This window comes from Diachasma alloeum, unplaced genomic scaffold (assembly GCF_001412515.2).
Source record: "Diachasma alloeum isolate Michigan unplaced genomic scaffold, Dall2.0 Dall_scaffold_01535, whole genome shotgun sequence".
NCBI lineage: Eukaryota > Metazoa > Arthropoda > Insecta > Hymenoptera > Braconidae > Diachasma > Diachasma alloeum.
Genome location: NW_021681632.1, coordinates 73,895 through 94,029, shown reverse-complemented (window position 1 = coordinate 94,029; position 20,135 = coordinate 73,895). Strand labels below are relative to the sequence as shown.

Here is a 20,135-nt window from a genome sequence, read left to right as displayed (position 1 = left end):
AATAAACCCGCTTAACTGAATAATTCTTTGATGATTTTATTCCGTGTCAGGTTGGGCCATGCATTTTTCGACAGAACGTAACTGGGCTAAGTTATCGACGCCTGCTTCGAACTCAACTTCATCGGAAATTGATTCGAGCTGGAGTCCCACTTGCTGTACGAACGAGGATGTGGTTCCAGCATGATGGTACTCCAGCCCATAATGCAATACAAACTAGGAACCTACTCGATTACAGATACCCACAACGTTGGATTGGACGAGGAGGTACAGTCGCGTGGCCTCCTAGATCCCCTGATCTTAATCCTCTTGATTATTTCCTGTGGGGTCATCTGAAAGGCAAAGTTTACACCGCAAATCCGATCGAGACTCAAGAACAGTTGGTAGAACGCATTGGGGCTGCCATTCAGACCATTACCCCAAGAATGGTGGAAGGTGCAGTAGCAGATTTAGTCAGACGAGCAGAACTCTGCCTTGAGGCAGACGGTGAACATTTCGAGCAACGATGATCTCTTATAGCACTAATGACATTTGCTGTGATGCTTATAGACTCTACTATTCTCAATGTCAAGGGTTAGGGAATCTGTTTTTTCTCAGACGACAATCTAGGTAATAACGCTAGCCAGTTTCTTCTAATAAATCAACCAAAAACATTTTGAAAGTTGACACAAGTATTGTTTGAGGGGTACAGGCAGAATAATAGTATATCTCGATTGAAACAAATTTTCTTTGAAACAGATAAACCATCTTTCTAGCTGTACGAACAATTAGTTGAATGAAATGCAACTAAATTAGAATCCCCCTCTTATTTTCTCAACGACAGATTCATTCATTTTTTGCAAAGATCAACATATTCTTCATAGTTGAGCTCCTTCGCCCCTAATGTTATAAACATGAGCTGAACTCAGTTCCTATTCCCGTCCAGCTATTTTTATTTTTCATATGCTAAGCAGAACAAAAGTGTAATTTCCCTTATCCTGTCTTTTTCTAAATAAAGTTGATCGTCCCTTAATTCTCAGGGTTTCTCTTCCGTACTATTGCTCATTTCTTGCAGTTGATCCATACTACATCGCTCATTACTAATCAGTACGTATGTGTACCTATATTTAATGTACTAAACCTTTTTTTTCACTTCCACCTAGAAAAATGATTTATTTGAATTCAATAGATGATTCAATAAACTCAACTTCAGTACACTCAAACAATTCAACTTGGTGATCTCATTGATCCTCGATGGCTTCCCGATCGACAGCGTTCTCACAATTACTTTAATCACTTTAAGGAGGAACGTCAATTTTTTTTTTAATTGAAATCGTTTTTCTGAATGGGCTTCTTCACAATTGAGACAATCAGACGTCAGATCGTAAGTAAAGCCTCACGTAATATTGAGGAGAATAATTTGACCAATGGTTCGACTACTTGGATCAAACCTCCAGGATTTAGAGATTATTGTTTCACCAAGCCGAAGGAAAATAGAGAGAAATGATCAGGAATATGTTGGTTCAATCGTACCACGTCAGCACATCCATACCAACCGTACCCAAACTACCTGCTTTAAAGAATTAGCAATTCGTCTCTGTGATCATTCATAAAATAAATAAAATTGCTGGCAAAGGATGAGAACTTCAAGGTCTAATTATATTACGTACTTGATGTTATGGGTGAATGATTCTGACTATTCTATTTTCATGGAGTGGAGTGCTCATTGTCTTTATGCCTTCGAGAACTGTGCAATGGGTACGAGTGTGGTTTATCAAGTTTGCAAGGATGATATTAAAGCTGATGAAGAGATGGGACGAGCTTTTGTGTAGTAATTCATCAAAATATTAGAATTGATAAGTCAACATGTAACGTTCATTATAATCCACTCATTCACTATATGTTGTATTTGTCACCGGTTATTAGGTATAAAACTATAGTTTTTGACAGTTTTTAAGGGTGAATTTATCATGGTATTACTAGGACACTAAATTGAATAAACAGAACACATTTAATAATTCACCATGGTAAGTAAGTAATTCACAAAAACGAGTATATATCCAAATGTCTTTCATGAAGCATCCACCATTCCTGATGATGGTCCCCCAAGTTTCTACATATCACAAGATTATTTCTTAACGCATTCTTCTCTTCAATTATTGCAGTTAAATTTCTTGGGGTGATCAAGCTATTTTGCAGCATTCTGCCAGAAATTACGAAGCCAAAAGAAAGGTGATTAATGTATTTTTCGATTTTCACACTTTATCGTCTTTTAAATCAGTTCAATGTGTAATTTCATTAAATTTTCTCATGGAAAAAATGTAAATTCCAAGAATTCAGGGTCGAGAATTATGACGAAAACATCACAGCCATTCTTTTGAGAGAATTTTATTGGTGAAAAATGATGTGCTCTGATATTCACTCCTAGACTCATTGCTGTTTCAAATATTCGGATGGTAAACTTCAAACGACTTTCTACTCAGTCATCCATTGTTGATTGTTTGTTATCATCTCGCTAACCATTGATGATATCCAAAAATGTGAATCGACTGTGTCCTTCCAAGAGGAGCTGGGGGACTTTTCCATACATCCACTCGCTACTTTCAATATATTTGCTAAACCCTAATATACGTGAAATCCTTTCTTCACCACTTCACATCAGAATTTTTCTTCAATGGAAGATTACCGTACTCCGATTAGTTTTCAAGGATATACTTTCCTTTTTTTTTCCAATCTTTGAATGTTCTAGTGAAAAATCTCTCCTCAAAATTTTGGCGGATAATCATATTAATGTCAAGCCCCCTACGTTCAATTTCCCCGATAAAATTAGAACTCGCATTACTTGTTACAATTGTTCTTATGTTTATCTTGATATTCTCGATTTAATCGATATGTAGTTGGAGAGTTCTGTTTGTGTTTCATTAGTTGAGAGAGGCTTCGGCGATGATTCGTATTGTTGAATTAAGTGATTATTTAAACCTATTGATTTGCTGACGTTGGACAAAACTAACATACTCGACGGATATAATAGCCTTATTTCCCTTCTCCGGTTGTCTGACAGGAACGGCCGCATCTACTAGGAGAGAAAAACACTGGAGGGGGGTCCTCATTCTATCCGGATGATGTCAAATATGCTGTTTCATGGTTCAAAGTTGAACAATGAGCCCTCATGGATCGACGTAGTGGTTGGTGAATAAATGACAGAGAATGTATGAGAACAGACTTTTTTTCTGTTCTGAATTACAATAATTCCTTCAACTTAAAACGTATCATCAATAGTAGAATTTCATCCAATTCTTAAAAAATTGTCAAACACTAATTCATTATTAAGATTGAAACTTCTTTTCTCAACGAATGATAATATTTCTATCATTGACTCCTGGGTGTCCATTGTAGGAGAATGTTCAGAGAACAGAGAGGAGAAAATAAATCATGAAAATTGCGAAAATTCAAATCGCTAGGGAATTTCTAAACTCGGCAGTATGGAGTGAAGGGAGAGCCTACTCCGCTGAAGATGGAAACTCCTTTTCTCAACAAATGATAATATTTCTATCATTGACTCCTGAGGGTCCATTGTAGGAAAATGTTCAGAGAATAGAGAGGAGAAAAAAAATTATTAAAATTGCGAAAATTCAAATCGCTAGGGAATTTCTAAACTCGGCAGTATGGATTGAAGGGAGAGCCTACTCCGCTGAAGATTGAAACTCCTTTTCTCAACAAATGATGATATTTCTATCATTGACTCCTGGGTGTCCATTGTAGGAAAATGTTCAGAGAATAGAGAGGAGAAAAAAAATTATTAAAATTGCGAAAATTCAAATCGCTAGGGAATTTCTAAACTCGGCAGTATGGATTGAAGGGAGAGCCTACTCCGCTGAAGATTGAAACTCCTTTTCTCAACAAATGATGATATTTCTATCATTGACTCCTGGGTGTCCATTGTAGGAAAATGTTCAGAGAACAGAGTGGGAAAAAACATTATGAAAATTGCGAAAATTGAAATCGCTACGGAATTTCTAAACTCGGCAGTATGGATTGAAGGGAGAGCCTACTCCGCTGAAGATTGAAACTCCTTTTCTCAACAAATGATGATATTTCTATCATTGACTCCTGGGTGTCCATTGTAGGAAAATGTTCAGAGAACAGAGTGGGAAAAAACATTATGAAAATTGCGAAAATTGAAATCGCTACGGAATTTCTAAACTCGGCAGTATGGATTGAAGGGAGAGCCTACTCCGCTGAAGATTGAAACTCCTTTTCTCAACAAATGATGATATTTCTATCATTGACTCCTGGGTGTCCATTGTAGGAAAATGTTCAGAGAACAGAGTGGGAAAAAACATTATGAAAATTGCGAAAATTGAAATCGCTACGGAATTTCTAAACTCGGCAGTATGGATTGAAGGGAGAGCCTACTCCGCTGAAGATTGAAACTCCTTTTCTCAACGAATGATAATATTTCTATCACTGACTCCTAGGTGTCCATTGTAGGAAAATGTTCAGAGAACAGAGAGCAGAAAAAAAATTATGAAAATTGCGCAAAATTGAAATCGCTAGGGAATTTTTAAACTCGGAAGTATGAATTGAAGCGACAGCCTACTCCGCAGAAGATTGAAACTCCCTTTCTCAACGAATGATAATATTTCTATCATTGACTCCTGGGTCTCCATTGTAGAAAAACATTCAGATAGCAGAAAGAGAAAAACAAAATAGAAATTGTGATAATTCAGATGGCTAGTAAGATTTTAAACGGACAAATTTCAGTTAAAGCGAGAGTGATATACAAGGATCGAGTCCTCTTCAATGAGGCTCAGAAGCTATTTGGTATGGTTATCACTGTTGGTCAAGCTATTGTGTACGTGATGGCTGGAATGTATGGAGATCCAGCTGAAATTGGTGCTGGTGTATGTCTTGTCATCCTCATCATCATTCAGCTCTTCGCTGGTCTGATTGTCCTACTTCTTGATGAACTCCTCCAGAAAGGCTATGGTAGTGGCAGTAGCATTTCTCGGTTCATTGCTCCAAATATTGGTAAAACAATCGTATGGAAGGCATTCTCACCAGCAACACTGGCAGAGGTATTGACTTGGAAGGAACTGTAATTGCTCTGTTGCATCTGCTGGCAACCATACAGGACAAAATCAGGACACTCAGAGAGGCTTTCTATAGTTAGAACCTTTCAAATTTGATCAATATTCTGGGTACGATTGTTGTTTTTGCTATAGCTGTATGATTCCCAGTAAAATAGACTTCACATGATCTTTTAAATCGGTTCAATGTGTTATTTCATTGAATTCTCTCATAAAAAAATGTAAATTCCAGGGATTCAGGGTTCATCTACCCATCAAATCTACCAGATATCGTAGAGAATACAGCAGCTACCCAAATAAACTATTTCACACCAGCAACATCCCAATTATGTTCCAATCAGCTCTAGTATCCAATTTGTACGTCATCTCACAAATGTTGGCAGTTGACTTTCATGAAAATTTGATTGTCCATCTCCTTGGAGTGTGGTCTAACGTTGATGGTGGTGGCCCAGACAGATCTTATCCAGTTGGCGATCTATACTATCTATCACTACCAGAATCTGTTGGACATATTGTTCAGGATCTAGTTCACGCTTTCCTTTACATTCTCTTCATGTTGGAGTCATGTGCATTATTATCGGAAACGTGGATTGAGGCTTCTGGAAGTTCTGCCAATGATGTAAATTATCAAATTAATTAATTAGTTGACCATCGACAAATATTTATTGCGAATGATAGATTTGCATAACTGAAGAAATTCTTCTGTTTTCTTGGGAGTTACTTTCTGTCTTAATTTTTAAAACTTCTAGGTTGCTACACAACTGTTACATTAGATGCAACATTCATGGTGAATACGATTGTCCACTAGCTGCCTCTAGATAGTTAGATTGATAAAACGAGTATACGAGCCATTCGTCACCCGAAACTATACATTTATGACAAGGAAGTACTTAGTGTGCCAACGAAAATTAGAATTCAGTCGCGGAAATATGGTAAATTCAACTGAAAGGAGAGTTCGCCATTAATTACAGTAAATTTGACGGCGATAGCGAAACTTGAGTACTGAAAGTGGAACAATTAAGTGGTGATGGACCACATCGAGAGTAAAATTGTGGAAGGCATCTCACACACCCAGGGAGGCTATTCTGAAGTGAATAACAATTTGTATTGCTAATTAGTACTATAAATTTTTCCAAGTCGAAGACATTTATTTAGTGATCCATTGACAGTATCAAATACTTTAAATTTCATGTTTTCATCTCAAATAATAGATCTCATGTTTTCATCGGCGAGGGTTGCGCAATCTGTTACACAAACACATCAACACACTCTTAAATTCGGCTTTATTCATTGAATTATCCTCTATCTCGTTATCCATGTAATCTGTAAAAAAAAGTCATTAGGGGATAGTGGTGAAAAGCTGAAAGTGGAGGCGTCAAACGAACCATCAATAGCCCGAAATCCGAGGGAGAAACCCCGGTGAATCGGGAATTATTGACTATTATTTGGTTCGATAATCACCCTTCACAGCATTCAAGACATCTTCAGGGAATCCTTCTCGCTCTTGCCCTTTTCGATGACGTCCGGTTCGAGTCATTTTCTTCAAATCTCTTTCGCCTATGATCTCTAGGAAAAGTTTTCTCTCCACTTCCCTCGGGTCTTTCCCATATTTTTCCATGATGTCTGCCAGCTCTCGTTCATCTATAAATACGCCCGTGTTCGGCAGAATTTCCACTCGATGACGCCCTCCTTGATTCCAGGGTTTCATAGTAGAATCGTTATTTGGGCCTGGTTGACGACCATCGTTATTGGCGTTCCCATCATTTCCAGTCTCTGGCTGCTCATCACCGGCAAGATCCTCTCCTCTATCTCCATTTTCATGAAAGTCTCGTTCATCATTCAGCAGAATGATAATCTCATCATCACCATCAACATCGTTTCCACGATAAGCCTCCTCATTAGAACCTTGTTCACTAACAACATCACCAGCAACATCATCTTCTGGATCTTCATGGCCATCGAAACCAACGACATGATGTCCTCTACCTTCATCCCTATCTAAATCTTGCTCAGTGTTCACATTTAAAACGTCACTATTATCCACCTCATTGTCAATACTTTGCCCTTGATCTTCGTCCTCATCAAAATCAAGTTCGTCATTCATCAGAATGAGGAAATCATCATCATAATCTACTCCCTCTCCGCAATAGCCCTCTATATCTGAACCATGTTCACTAAGAACATCACCAGCAATACCATCTTCTGGATATTCATGCCCATCGAAACCTCGGTCATTGTTCATCAAAGTGAGAACATCAATATTATCAACATAATCATTAATATCCTCGCCTCGATATCCATCCACGTCAAAACTCTGATCATCGTTGATTGGAATGGGAGTACCATCATGATCATCGCTCTCAATATCTTCCCCTCTATCTTCTTCACCATCAAAATCTTGTTCAAGTTTGGAAAGAATGACAATATCAGTATCAATCAATTGATGTTCGTCTTGATCACGACTTGGTTGCTCAATGATAATGGCATTACTGGATTCAGCGATCCTTGCACCAGATTGAACAGCTTGGAGCTCACAATTATCAATTCCTTCGTCATCATCACCATCCTCACCTCTCACATATTCATAATCGTTATCATTATGTCCCTGTGCACCATTCTCAATAACCTTCCCATCCTCAGATGTGCCCCTATAGCAATTATCAAAATAATCGTGAGCCTCATTCCCATGGCAATGTGAAATCCTTTCACTTTGTGTGGGTCCAACGTGACTAGCCCTTTGATGATTAGCACCGCCACTTGCCTCATCGAGAATTTCCTCGCTCATGTCAGGATTGTCATTGTTAGGTGTTGGCAGGATCAAGCAACCACGACGTCCAATCCTTATTCGTTGCAGGAATTTCTTATCATCTGTTGAGAGTGATGATAGGAAAGGTTTAAATTATTATTTTTTTCAATATCAAAAAGCTTCCTACGATAAAAGAGACTGTTGCATTACCACACATTGCCAGTGCTTTGCCCCTGTATGGATGATCAGCCTTAGACCACTTAATCATCGTGTGCTTGCTTTCGAAATTAACTCCACTTGAGTCTTCAATACTCGTTCTTCCGTCATACCAAGAAACTAGACAGTACATTTCGTTTCAGTCCTATACCCTTGAGTATCAATATTCTTTCTTTGATGCTAATTTCTACGTATTGCAATAGATGACAATTACCATGGAGATATTTGGAAAATAAATGGAACTCTTATCGATATTTATTCCTACGTTCAGTATTATACAAGTCGAATCAACGAATGATCTTCTTAAATCATATCCACCCCAAAATAATTATAATTTTAACTGCCGAGAATCTCAGAATACTCAATGTTATGAGTAAATGTTCTACTTAACCTTTTCGAATTCATCAAATTGAGTTCTTATAAAAATTAAGATAACTCCAAGATTATAAATTTTAAATTTATCACTGTGTTTATCACTGTTTTTCAGCCACCACGTGTCAGTGCGTGTGGCTAAAAAACACTTTTTGCCCATGGGAATATAAAATCAGCAGTGAATTGGTGAAATGGTTCAAGTCAATTTCATCCTGGCATCAGTTTTCGAACTGAATATATCGGAATGTAAGGGAGATAGCGAAATTTGTAGAAGTTTTTTGTAGAATAAAAAAAAAAGATACAAAAAAAAACCTTACAAGAATGTCTCTATCTTCTATAGATTCGAAGATATCAATCAAAAAATGACTCTTGGATTATATCGACTCAGACCATTTATCGTCATGACAAAGAATCTGCAACGCATTAACTCATGGAATGAAGATCTGAAAATCCCAACTGATAATTGACAGAAGTCTCGAGAACTACTCAACCGATTTTATTTTGTCTAATGGAAAAATATTCGTCACAAAAATGCCTTCTAATTCAATCCAAATATGTATTTTCCTCTAGCCTAGCTGGCTAGCTATTTCCACTCTTCTATTCATCCATTGAAATCGTTATTGGCGCGATAACTCAAGAAATAATTGAGATAGAAAATTCAACCTTGCATTCAAATTGTAGGTTTTATGATGTTACAGGTTGGTATTAAGAATGTAAGCAATCAGTTGATTAGTTCCCAAGATATTCAAGTGTTCGTGCAAACTTTCTCATAAAATATTCGACGGATTTCATGATTTTTTTTCAAAATACTCATGACAATATTCATTTGCTAGTGAATAATAATTATAATAAGAATATTCCATTCGAAACGAGCCCATCTTGAGTTTGAAATCACTTCTCACACCACTAATTTCGCATTTGTTTCATTGTCAATAAAACAAGTGATTGTGGAACCATACAAAAGTAAGTCTGTAAATACTAGTAGGGCAATAATTGCCATAAAATTGTAGAATTGGCAGATTCATAACGGTTGCGCTCCACCAGAATTGAAACTTTTCCGGTAAGTATTATTATATCATTCAGCACGCTATGCGTACGCAAAATGAGAATCTGCACACGCGATGAGTCATGTTGTTTAGTACTTTCAGTCAATCACATTTCCTCGCATATACGTTAGGCAGAGTGTGAAACACGCAAAACATTGTTTTATTATCCCCGTTGTGGAGGGCCTGACTAATAAGGAGTTTGTATCACTCGTCTAAAGCGAATGCGAACCGCGCATGAGTCCGGGCCGTTTAGGTTAGAATCACTTTTTATGAACATTTAAACCAATTAGAAAAAAAAAAAAAAATTCTAAGAGAATTAGAATTTAGAGAGAAAAAATTTCCGCTTCACCCAGCCGGGAATCGAACCCGGGTCTCCCAGATACGCGCCGGGCACTCTTACCGACTAAGCTACCGGGAACCACAGAAATTCACTCTCAAATTCACCNATTTTGAGTCAATCATCAAGATCGATGCTCCTACAAACAAGGATCCCTACGGCGAAGTAGGGATTGTAGAAACATCTCTGGCTACTGTTGTTTCACACGCCTTGTTCAAAAATGAGAGCTGGTGGAATTTCAGATGGCCTTTATTCTATGCATCGAGAGACACATTGTTCACGTTTCCATCACATATCTGTTATTCTCATGACAAAGGGAGACGAGAATATGATTTTTCAATAGTCGTTTCTGGGAGATCTGTGAACATTCCCCTGGAAATCAATAACCTCCCTCCAGTGCATGCGACCACCAAATATTGTGGATGTGTTGGAAGATCGACCGTTGTGCTTGACTACCATACATCAACATATCTCTCTCCAGCCATTCTGAATAGAGATGATGACACAGTCTTCAACAAACATGGTTTTCGCAAAACTGTCTTCCCAGAAACCACCAGTTCCCTCGCCACTAATCTATGCAATATTGTAGAGGTGCCTAAGGAATGCAAGTTAAAGGAGTTCGATCATGATCTAGCATGGTCAATGGCCTTCAATCATATCTGTGGTAATTAAGATGCACATTCCATATTGTATTTTTTGTCACTCAGTACGTGAAACAACGCTTTATGGTCGCTGCGCGGCCATAAAACCCTGCCCACAGACTGAATAACAAAAAATATTGTTCGTCTCTCGGCCGAAAAGAACTTTTCTGACGATTGTGTTTGCATTCCTCGGCTTCGCCTCGAACTGCAAACTCACAATCGCCAGAAAAGTTCCTAACGGCCTAGTGATGAAATGTACTATTTTACACAAATGATGAAGCGATTCCAATTATCTTTCAATTTTTCAGAGACTCCACGTGGCTGTTGGAACATTGACTAGACATTATTGAAGTCCCTGGGGACCTAGGCATGATTTATTATTCATCCACTGTGCTAAATCCTTCAATTTGCCTGCGTTTTTATTAAGTTATTTCTCAATTATGATTTTTCTCATCCAAAACAAAAAAAAATCCATTCGCCTTATTCTGCCTCCTTTTCAAATATGAATAAATACTTCATTCCTTAGTTTTTCATTCATTTCTTGCATCATTCCCTCCTCCATTTAATTGATCCATATTGAACTGCTCAAAACTAATCAGTAAGTATCCAACACTACTTTAAAACTTAATTGACGTGCATTTCTGAATTTGTCTATTCGTTTTCCTCCTATTCTCATTAGTTTATGGATGCACAGCCTTCTCACAACTGCTCCAATAAAACTTGTGAGAAAAGCTGATAAAGGTGGATTTATTGAAAATTGAACAATTTTTGCAAGAAAGGAATTTTATTTTTTGAATTCAACGCGTCTCTGTGCCAGTCAAGCTTGATTGAATGATGAGCAAAGTGATCTTAGCTGTCGAAATATTCAGATGAAACTTCCGGATTTCAGGAGTTTTCATTCCAGCAATCAAAAAAAGATAGAGAAGTGATCGTAAAGTGATCGGTTCGATCCGTAGTTGGTTACACCCATTTCAGCCCCCCCTATCAAACACACCGTATTGAAGATTCATACATAATGGATACTCTGAGGGAAGAAATGAGAACCTGATTCTTCATTCGATGACTTCAAGAGTATTATTTGTGCTGATGGCTATGTGTCTCAACTTGTACTTTCATAGTTTGAAAAAGTCGTAGCTCAATCATTTGTTCGAATTTCCATAATTTTCTTTCTCTATTTCATTCTTTGATTATTTCGACACAATGAATACCCTGAAGTGAATGCTCAACCTAGTAATTCGTTCAGAAATTAGAAAAAGCGCAGTTCAAAGGTCAACATTAGCCTTTCCTTGAAGAGAACGTATGCAGTTCACCATTTTTGTCGCTCATTGATTATCCATTCATTTCGAAAACTCGATTTTCATTGCTTCATTAGTTGTCTAAAAATGCATACACAATTAATACTCGATATTAAAGATGAGACTCCAATCGTTCATTCGGCGAGTTCAGGAATATTAATGACGCTATTGACTGCATGACTGTAACGTAGGCTTCCGGAATTTGGAAATTTCATAGCTCTTTCAGTTATTGGAATTGCCAAGATTTTTCGTCTCTTTTTTATCATCTAAAACATTTTTTCACAACGGATACCCCAAAGTTAATGATATAAACATGATAGTTCGTGCAAAAACCGAAAAATTTAAAGCTCCAGCAGCGTTTGCTCTTTCATCCATTTAAACGTCATACAGTTTGAAACTTCCATTGTTTATTACATAATTCAGATATTTTCGAACCGATTATTCCATCGTTTGCTATGAAGATTTATACTCAATTGATACCCGGGATCAAATAATGCCAATCTCATTGTTTATTTGGTGAGTTCAGGAATATTAGCTGCGTTGTTGCATGCCTGTAACATGAACTTTCAGAATTTGGAAATTCCCTAGCTCTTACAATTATTGGAATTTCCATAATTTTTTGTATTTGTTCTATTCTCTGGGCGTTTTCACACAATGGATACCCCAGGGTCAATGATATGATGTAAAATTGAAGGTATTATAATGAAGTATGCCATGAATTCCTTCCATGAATCCTTTCATTTATTTTCTAGATATTTCCTTAGAGATTTCCATTTTATCAGTTGCGAAACGTAGAAATTGCCATCAAATAAGTAGCTGTTATACTATTGAACGTGGGAGTATAAAACACCGGGGATAAAATGTTCTGTCTAGTTTTTTGGCACAACAAGGAAAGGAGTATTGAAAAATCCAGCGGAGTGAATTTCAAAGGCCGCCAAACTATGATTCAATACTCACAGGATGGTAGATCGTACAGGGGCAGAGTACTGGCAATGAGTGGTAAATTCATATTATCCCTAACATTGTCATAAGAGATAAATGCTATCATTCAATAATTCACCAGCAAAGAGGTAAAAAACCGAGGTAAAAACAGGTTTTGTAGAGAAAGATGGGGAAATTCTCCGTACAAATATCGCAGTCTCCCTTAAATTTTGAGATATTTTGCGAAAACTATTTCACTTTTTCACTATTGAATGAAGCGCAACACAACTTTCTCCTATCATCTCTTTCCATAGATGATGAACATTTCCTGGAGAGAATAGAGATTGGACCTCGTTGCTGCCTAATTTTACCACCAGTGGACAGTGTCAGTGACGACCAGGTTCATGATAATGTGGTTGACCTGAGCGTTTATGTTGATACTGGTCCAAGTGGAGAGATTCAACCTCGTCAGGAAAATGAGACCTGTGACAATTCTTATGATAACTATGCTGAGGAGTGGCAGGGCAATGATCGGAGTATAGACGAAGTATACAACGCTGGCGAAGATGTTGATGATACTCACAAGGATGGCACATATGAGGGTCCTACAGCTGTTGAAGAAGATGATAGTGAGCATACGATGGGAGATGATGTTGATGAGGATTATCAACACAGTCTGACCAATGACGAGAATGCAGAGAACCATGAGCTCCAGGAGGTTGAACCTGATGCGACTACCGGTGATTCTAATGATGTACAGGAAGTGAGCATTGATGGAGACTAATATAGAATTATGAAAACTGCACATGACGATAGAGCTGATAGTGTGATTCTGATGAACAATGGGCATGATTTCATGTTGCTAAAAATAATGCTGGAGATGATATTGGTAAAGATCATTTTCTCATTCTGATGAATGATGAACTTGATTAGTATGGGGATGAAGATTCTGGAGATGATATTAATGTTGATGATAGTGTGATACTGATGAACGCTGGACCTAATGTTGATGGGGATGAAGATGCTAAAGATGATATTAATGTTGATGATAGTGTGATTCTGATAAACGACGGACCTGATGTTGATGAGGATGAAGATGCTAGAGATTATGTTGATAATGATGATTTTCTCATTCTGATATATGATGAACTTGATTATGATGGGGATGAAGATGATAGAGCTGAATCGGACCATGATGGTAATAATAACGATTGTGTCATCAATGTCATGAACAATGAACGAGGTTCTGATGGGGATGAAGATGCTGAAGATGATATTAATGTTCATAATAGTGTGATTCTGATGAACGGCGAACCTGATGTTGACAGGTATGGAGATGCTAGAGATGATGTTGATAATGATGATGTTCTCATTTTGATGAATGGTGATCTTGATTATGATGGGGATGAAGATACTGGAGCTGAAATGGATCATGATGATGTTACCAAAGCGCTAAACAACGAACGAGGCTCTAATGAGGATGAAGATGTTGGAGATGATATTGATAAGCATAAAGACGCTAAGGCTGATGTTACTCGTGATGATAATAATGATGACATTCTCAATATGGTGAACAATGAACAAGGTGGGGGTGAAGATACTGCAGACGATGATGATAATGATGAATCCGTTGAGCACGGTGTTGATGGGGTTGAAAATTCTAACAATCACGGGAGCGACAATGACGATGGACATCAACACGGCGCGAGCACCGATCCTGCGAATACCAATTTCTGCAATCGAGGAGGCCGACAGCGAGTCAAAATCATGCCTAACACCAATGTATTTATCGATAAGCGAGAGCTTGCGGCCATCATGCGTAAGTATGGAGGAGACCCGAGGGAAATGGAGAGGAAGCTTTTCCTAGAGATTTTAGGGGAGGAAACCTTGAAAAAAATGACTCGAACTGGACGTCATCGAAAAGGGCAAATCCGAGAAGTCCCTAAAGACGTATTCGATGCTGTGCGAGGTGAGTATTGAGCCCACTAAACTGCTCCCCATCAAAAACATCTGAATCGAGCTAATCCATGCACAGAGAGCCCATAAAATCCATCGCAAGTGAGAACAACGGATTCCAATTTTGTTCCAAACGTGATAGGTTTTTCTGAAAATTCAAAAGTAGTAGGTAATCGATGGAAATGTTATGGAAAACCAGAGGTTTCAAAGTTCGATTCCGAAAAACTATCTGGGACGAATGAAATTGGATTCAGTTTCCCATGCTTCTACTAGTCCATGGGCTTTGCATGCACCTTATCAACATTGATATAATTGTCCGTTTTAGTTTTATCCCTACTATTTATAATTATGCATTTTTTCAACAGATTACATGGATAATGAGATTGAGGAGAATCATATGAGCAGAGCCGAATTCGAAGAAGTGCTGGGGTGTTTGTGCAACAGATTGCGCAATCCTCGCAGATAAAGTGATTTTTTGATCTATTTGTGTTTGTAATTGTTTTCCACTATTTATCGTATTTTCCGATTCATTTATTTGTCTTCATTTCTTGAAAATAAATATATGGACGCGTCTAATAGAACTTTCAACTCATTGACAATTCTTAATTCATATGTTTGTTCGTTTCTTCACACACTTTCGCCCATTTTTACTCTCAATGATGATTTCTTCATCCTCTGGATCCATTCAGTCATTACTGTCTCCCCCTGCGTTCTTTTTTACTGATATACTTCGTTAACGTTGCATGGTACATGGCTGTTGAGGGGATTAAACAATTCGTATATGAAGAATGGAAAAAAACCTTAATGAATTTTGACGAATATATTTTCATATCTGCGTACTCAATGAGTAGAAATACACCAAAAACAATAATTTTGATTGCTTAGAAAGTGCCAAGTGAAAATAAAATTGCAATAAAAGAAAATGAATTTTCTATCGCAGTGACAAAGTGTAATTAGAAACTCAAATATGAAACCTATCTCCTTTCGTTCGAAGATATTCATCATAATGAATGAAGTCAACTAATTCACTTTCATCACTTCAATGATATCGAACAATCAACCAATTAAGTGTGGGCCCAGCTCAACCGTAAAATTGAAAGGGTAAAATAAAAAAAATTGAAAAATTACATTTCATGGAATTTAAATTGAATGAGTAAAATTAATTAGGAAAATTAAGAATTGAATTTTCATTTGATTTGAGCTACAAAAAGCCGATTTTTCTGTTCTTTTTTTTTATGAAGAGTTTTTATCACTATAAAAGTACAATTCAGACGAATTTTCAATTCCACTACGTATTTAATCACCCTAGTACAAAATAGAAAGATGATAATCCAACAGGCTCACCCATTGATGTTTAAATCTTTAGTGGATGCAGTAGCACAGACTGTATAATGATTATTATGTCTCGAGTAGCGAGTCTCGAAGTAAAATGAGGGAACAGGTGTGCTTCGAATAAACGTTGACAACGACAGTTAATTGGGGTGGAGGGAGAAATGCAGTTGAGAGTGGGGGAATGCTCAAGCGCTAGCTCAACGCGCTATACAATCAGTGCCATGGAAATTGTCCGTTGATAGATTTTGCTATACGTGGGTTTCAAGTGGTATAACTTACTTGTATAGGCAATACACATTTTTTAGGGAATAGGAAGGAAAAGTTGATATGTCCTTTCGACTCTAAGCACAAATTTCAGGAAGGAACTTTGATATTTCTCCTCCAATCTAAGGATTTATGAGGTGATTTCCTCCTTTTCACATTCTAAACATTGTCTGAAACGTTCTCAAAAATAGTCCTTGCACATAACATAATCCAAGTCCGCTTGACCTCCCACGCGGCCGCCAATGTTGAAACCACCCATTGTAACTTTTTATCGTTATACTTCCGGGTTGAATCGTCAGATTACAACTTTCCGCGTAAGACGGATTGCAATAAGAATGGCATCAACTGTACCCTATACCACCCACTATGTGAATATTTTTTTGAAGTGAAACTTCTTTAGGGAGGGTACGAAAAATTTCAGCGCGACACGAAAAGTGAAAGGTTTTGAGGGGAACGGGTTAGTCAGTAAGTGGGGGGCTAGTCAAGCGTAGGGGAGCCGCGCGTGAGTGAAGAAAATCCGAGGCGACACGAAACATGTAAGGATCGGTAGTGGGGGTAAGCCTAGAGTGGGGCCGTACGCCTTGCTATGCCTGAGACCAGGGATGGGCATTTCGGTCTAGAGACAGTTTTTTACATTACGACGTGAAAAACTGGCAATTTATCTATAGAATGTAATAAATGTAAAAAATGTAAAAAACTCAAATAACTTGAAATTTTGACATTTGATATTGAAATTGAAATTTGAAATTGGTATTTTACATTTAAATTTTGAGTTTAAACGTGAAATTGAAATTCTAAATCAGGAACGCAAAATTGATATTTGAAATCTGCAATTGAAAATTGGGAAATTCTGAATTCTGCATTTTAAAATGATGAACTCTGAATTTTGAAATTTAGCACTTCTGAAATTTTGAAATTTTGAAATTATGCGATTCTGAAAGTTGAGATTGTGAAATTTGAAGTTCTGAAATTGTAAAATTTCGAAATCCTGAAATTTTGAATCTTGAACTTTGTAATTCTAAGATTGGAAATTCGAAAATTTCAAATTCGAAAATGAAAAATTTGCAATTTTTAAATACTCAAACTCGAATTTGGATTTTGAAATTGGAATGCAAAATTGAAAATTGAAAATTGAAAGGGTAATTTAAAATTGAAATTTGAAATTCCAAAATTGAAATTTTGGAATTTCAAAATCCTCAAATTTGAATTTGGCTGTTGAATGGAAATTGATAATTGAAAATTTGGATTGGAATTTTAAATTGGAACTTTTAATTTAAAATTTAAATTTGAAATTCAAATTTTCAATTGGAATTCTTAATCTGAAATTTGAAGTAGAAAATCAAAATTGAGATTAAAAATTGCACTTGAAAATCTGAAATTGAAATTTTTTATTTGCTTCAATTCCAAAATTAAAAATTTGGATTTTGAAAATCCTGAAATTTGAATTTCCATTCTGAAATTGGAATTCTGAATTGGAAATTGAAATTTGAGATTGAAATTTTGAATGAAAATTAAAAATTGAAAACTTCAATTGAAATTTCGAATTAAAACTTTTAATATAAAATTGAAATTTGGAATTCAAATTTAAAATTGAAATTAAAAATTGCAATTAAAAATCTGAACTTGAAAATTGAAAGTTTTTATCTGCTGAATGGTAAAAAATGAAAAAAGTCATTCAAATTTTCTTGTTATTAATTTCCTAGTATCCCATCGAATTTCTATATATAAGCATAATAATAATGCTTTCTCAAGCATGAGAAGCGAAAAAAAATTTTTCAGGAAAAACAAATTGGACAAAAAAATTTGAGAATACTAAAAAGAAGTTTCACTTCTGTCGCGCGTGGACTCCACGCACTCTGTTTTTTTTTTATGAGGAACCATATAGTAGTCAATGCATTTAATCAGTCATATTTGCCGGCAATAATAAAAAATGAAATTTATGGACTGCTTAGTGTGTTCCATGTGAAGAAGTTGTGTCCACAATCCAAATGAACATTTTTTTGTGTATTTTTATTTAACATACACTGTCGCAAGCTTGAATAATTTCCACATTGGTACAGTATTATTCCATCAATCATTCTTGAAATAATAATTACACGTGAAATTTGATCCATTACAACTTTGGTAGATACTCAACATGAACTCATCAGCAGACACGCTATCCTCCCAGTATTCTCCACTTGCGTCACCGCCTCCGATAAAATAATTTTTATTGAATTATCGATCAGTGACAGAGGATTCCAATCGATCTCAGAAGGAACGGAGATAGTTAATTCAAGCATTAACAAAATTTCATTAGAATCTTCCCATTTTAAGAGGATCTTCCTCATAAGGTGAAACTTCTTGGTAGAGAAACTCTTATACCGAAACAACTAGTGGCAAACCCATCCCATTCAACGAGTAAAGGAATCATCGGTTCTAACACTCGTAGATTTCTTTATGACAGTGGAGAACTCTTAAAAATTCGAATTATTCCCAAGATTTTAGTTTTGATGAAATTGAAAACTGAAACATCGGCTAATAAGCTTCTTTCAGTCGTGAACAGATATTCCATAGCGCTTCATTGGCCATGATAAGGGGGCGCTCGGAGGCTTCCCCACTTAGACGTGTGATTCTCCCTTCAACGGCTAACCCTTCTCCCACCCTCACATGCCTGCCATTATCTTCCCCCTCATTCTCCGCCAGGATTGCATCCTTAATTCATAATAATTGTTGTAAAGCTTGCTGACTGTATCTGCTGAGAATTTGAAGAACAATGGGTACCTATGTGATTATCATTATTTAATGCAATAGTGATGGTGAAGTGATTGACATTTAAGAAGTGCATTTTTTAATCCGCAACGGAAGGCCTTTTTCACAACTTTACGGTATTCCAACCGGATTTGTTTTTGAGGATTTACTACATAAGGGGTAATTACTTTGTGAAAACTATAAATATTAATAATTTTCACATTCTATTTTTGACCAAAGCGAATGAAATACGGTCATAATATTTGATGTAGTTTATTGAGTTATTATTGGGGATCTACAAATAAGATTTTTTGTGACTCAGTACGCTGCGTGGCCATGAAACCCGGCCTACAGACTGAATAACAAAAAATAGTGTTCACCACTCGGCCGCAAACAACTTTTATGACGATTGTGTTTGTAATCCTCGCCTTTGCCTCTGATTGCAAATTCACAATCGCATGAAAAGTTTTTGATGGCCTCAGTAATGAAATCTACTGTTTTCTTATACTATACCATGGACGGTTGATTAGTAAATCGTGGGTAAACGTCGCTCCGGCGTGACGTGATTAGTCGCTAGGATTTCGGTGCGCCGAGTCATCGAAAAGAGAAAAATTTAAAACATTCTCATTCTGGATGGGAATTTTGAAATGTAAAAGAATTTGAATTTATCAATGAAATTTGACTGAAAGGCGCGCATCTGAAGTAAAAACGGCTATATTGAACACTCTCTTCCGGCTGTCAACTATTGAAAATACTAAAAAATAATTTAAAAAAAAAATGAAATTTCATATGAAAAAAGCAGAAAACGCTTCATTTCAGAGTGGTTCTCATGCAGAATAAGAAGCCACTCGATTTTCCAATTTGCGATAACTCAGTGAGCCGGAATTATGATGACTAGCGAGTAATCCCCTCGCGACGGAGTGAGCTCCACTGACGGAGCAATCACCATATTGGAACGAAAAGAAAAAAAAATTATACTTTTCTTCAGCTTTATCAAACAACATAAAACATGACAACGATATCTTAGTGTTTTCATAATTCCTCCCATTTGCACAAATTTAATCACGAGGTGCAAGACACCACAACAAAAAATTAAAAATACACATTTGTTAGTAAATTTTGTAAATTTTTCAAAGAAAGCATCTCGTAATTTAGGTTTACATTTTTCATGTTTGAGAAAAACAAAATATTTCAATATTGAAGCGTACTGAGT

General features: G+C 36.7%; 1 pseudogene; it reads left to right on the top strand.

The window, feature by feature from the left end:
• The first annotated feature begins 4,706 nt into the window (after nt 1–4,706).
• On the top strand, nt 4,707–5,839 carry LOC107046591 (annotated as a pseudogene).
• Nucleotides 5,840–20,135: the final 14,296 nt, after the last annotated feature.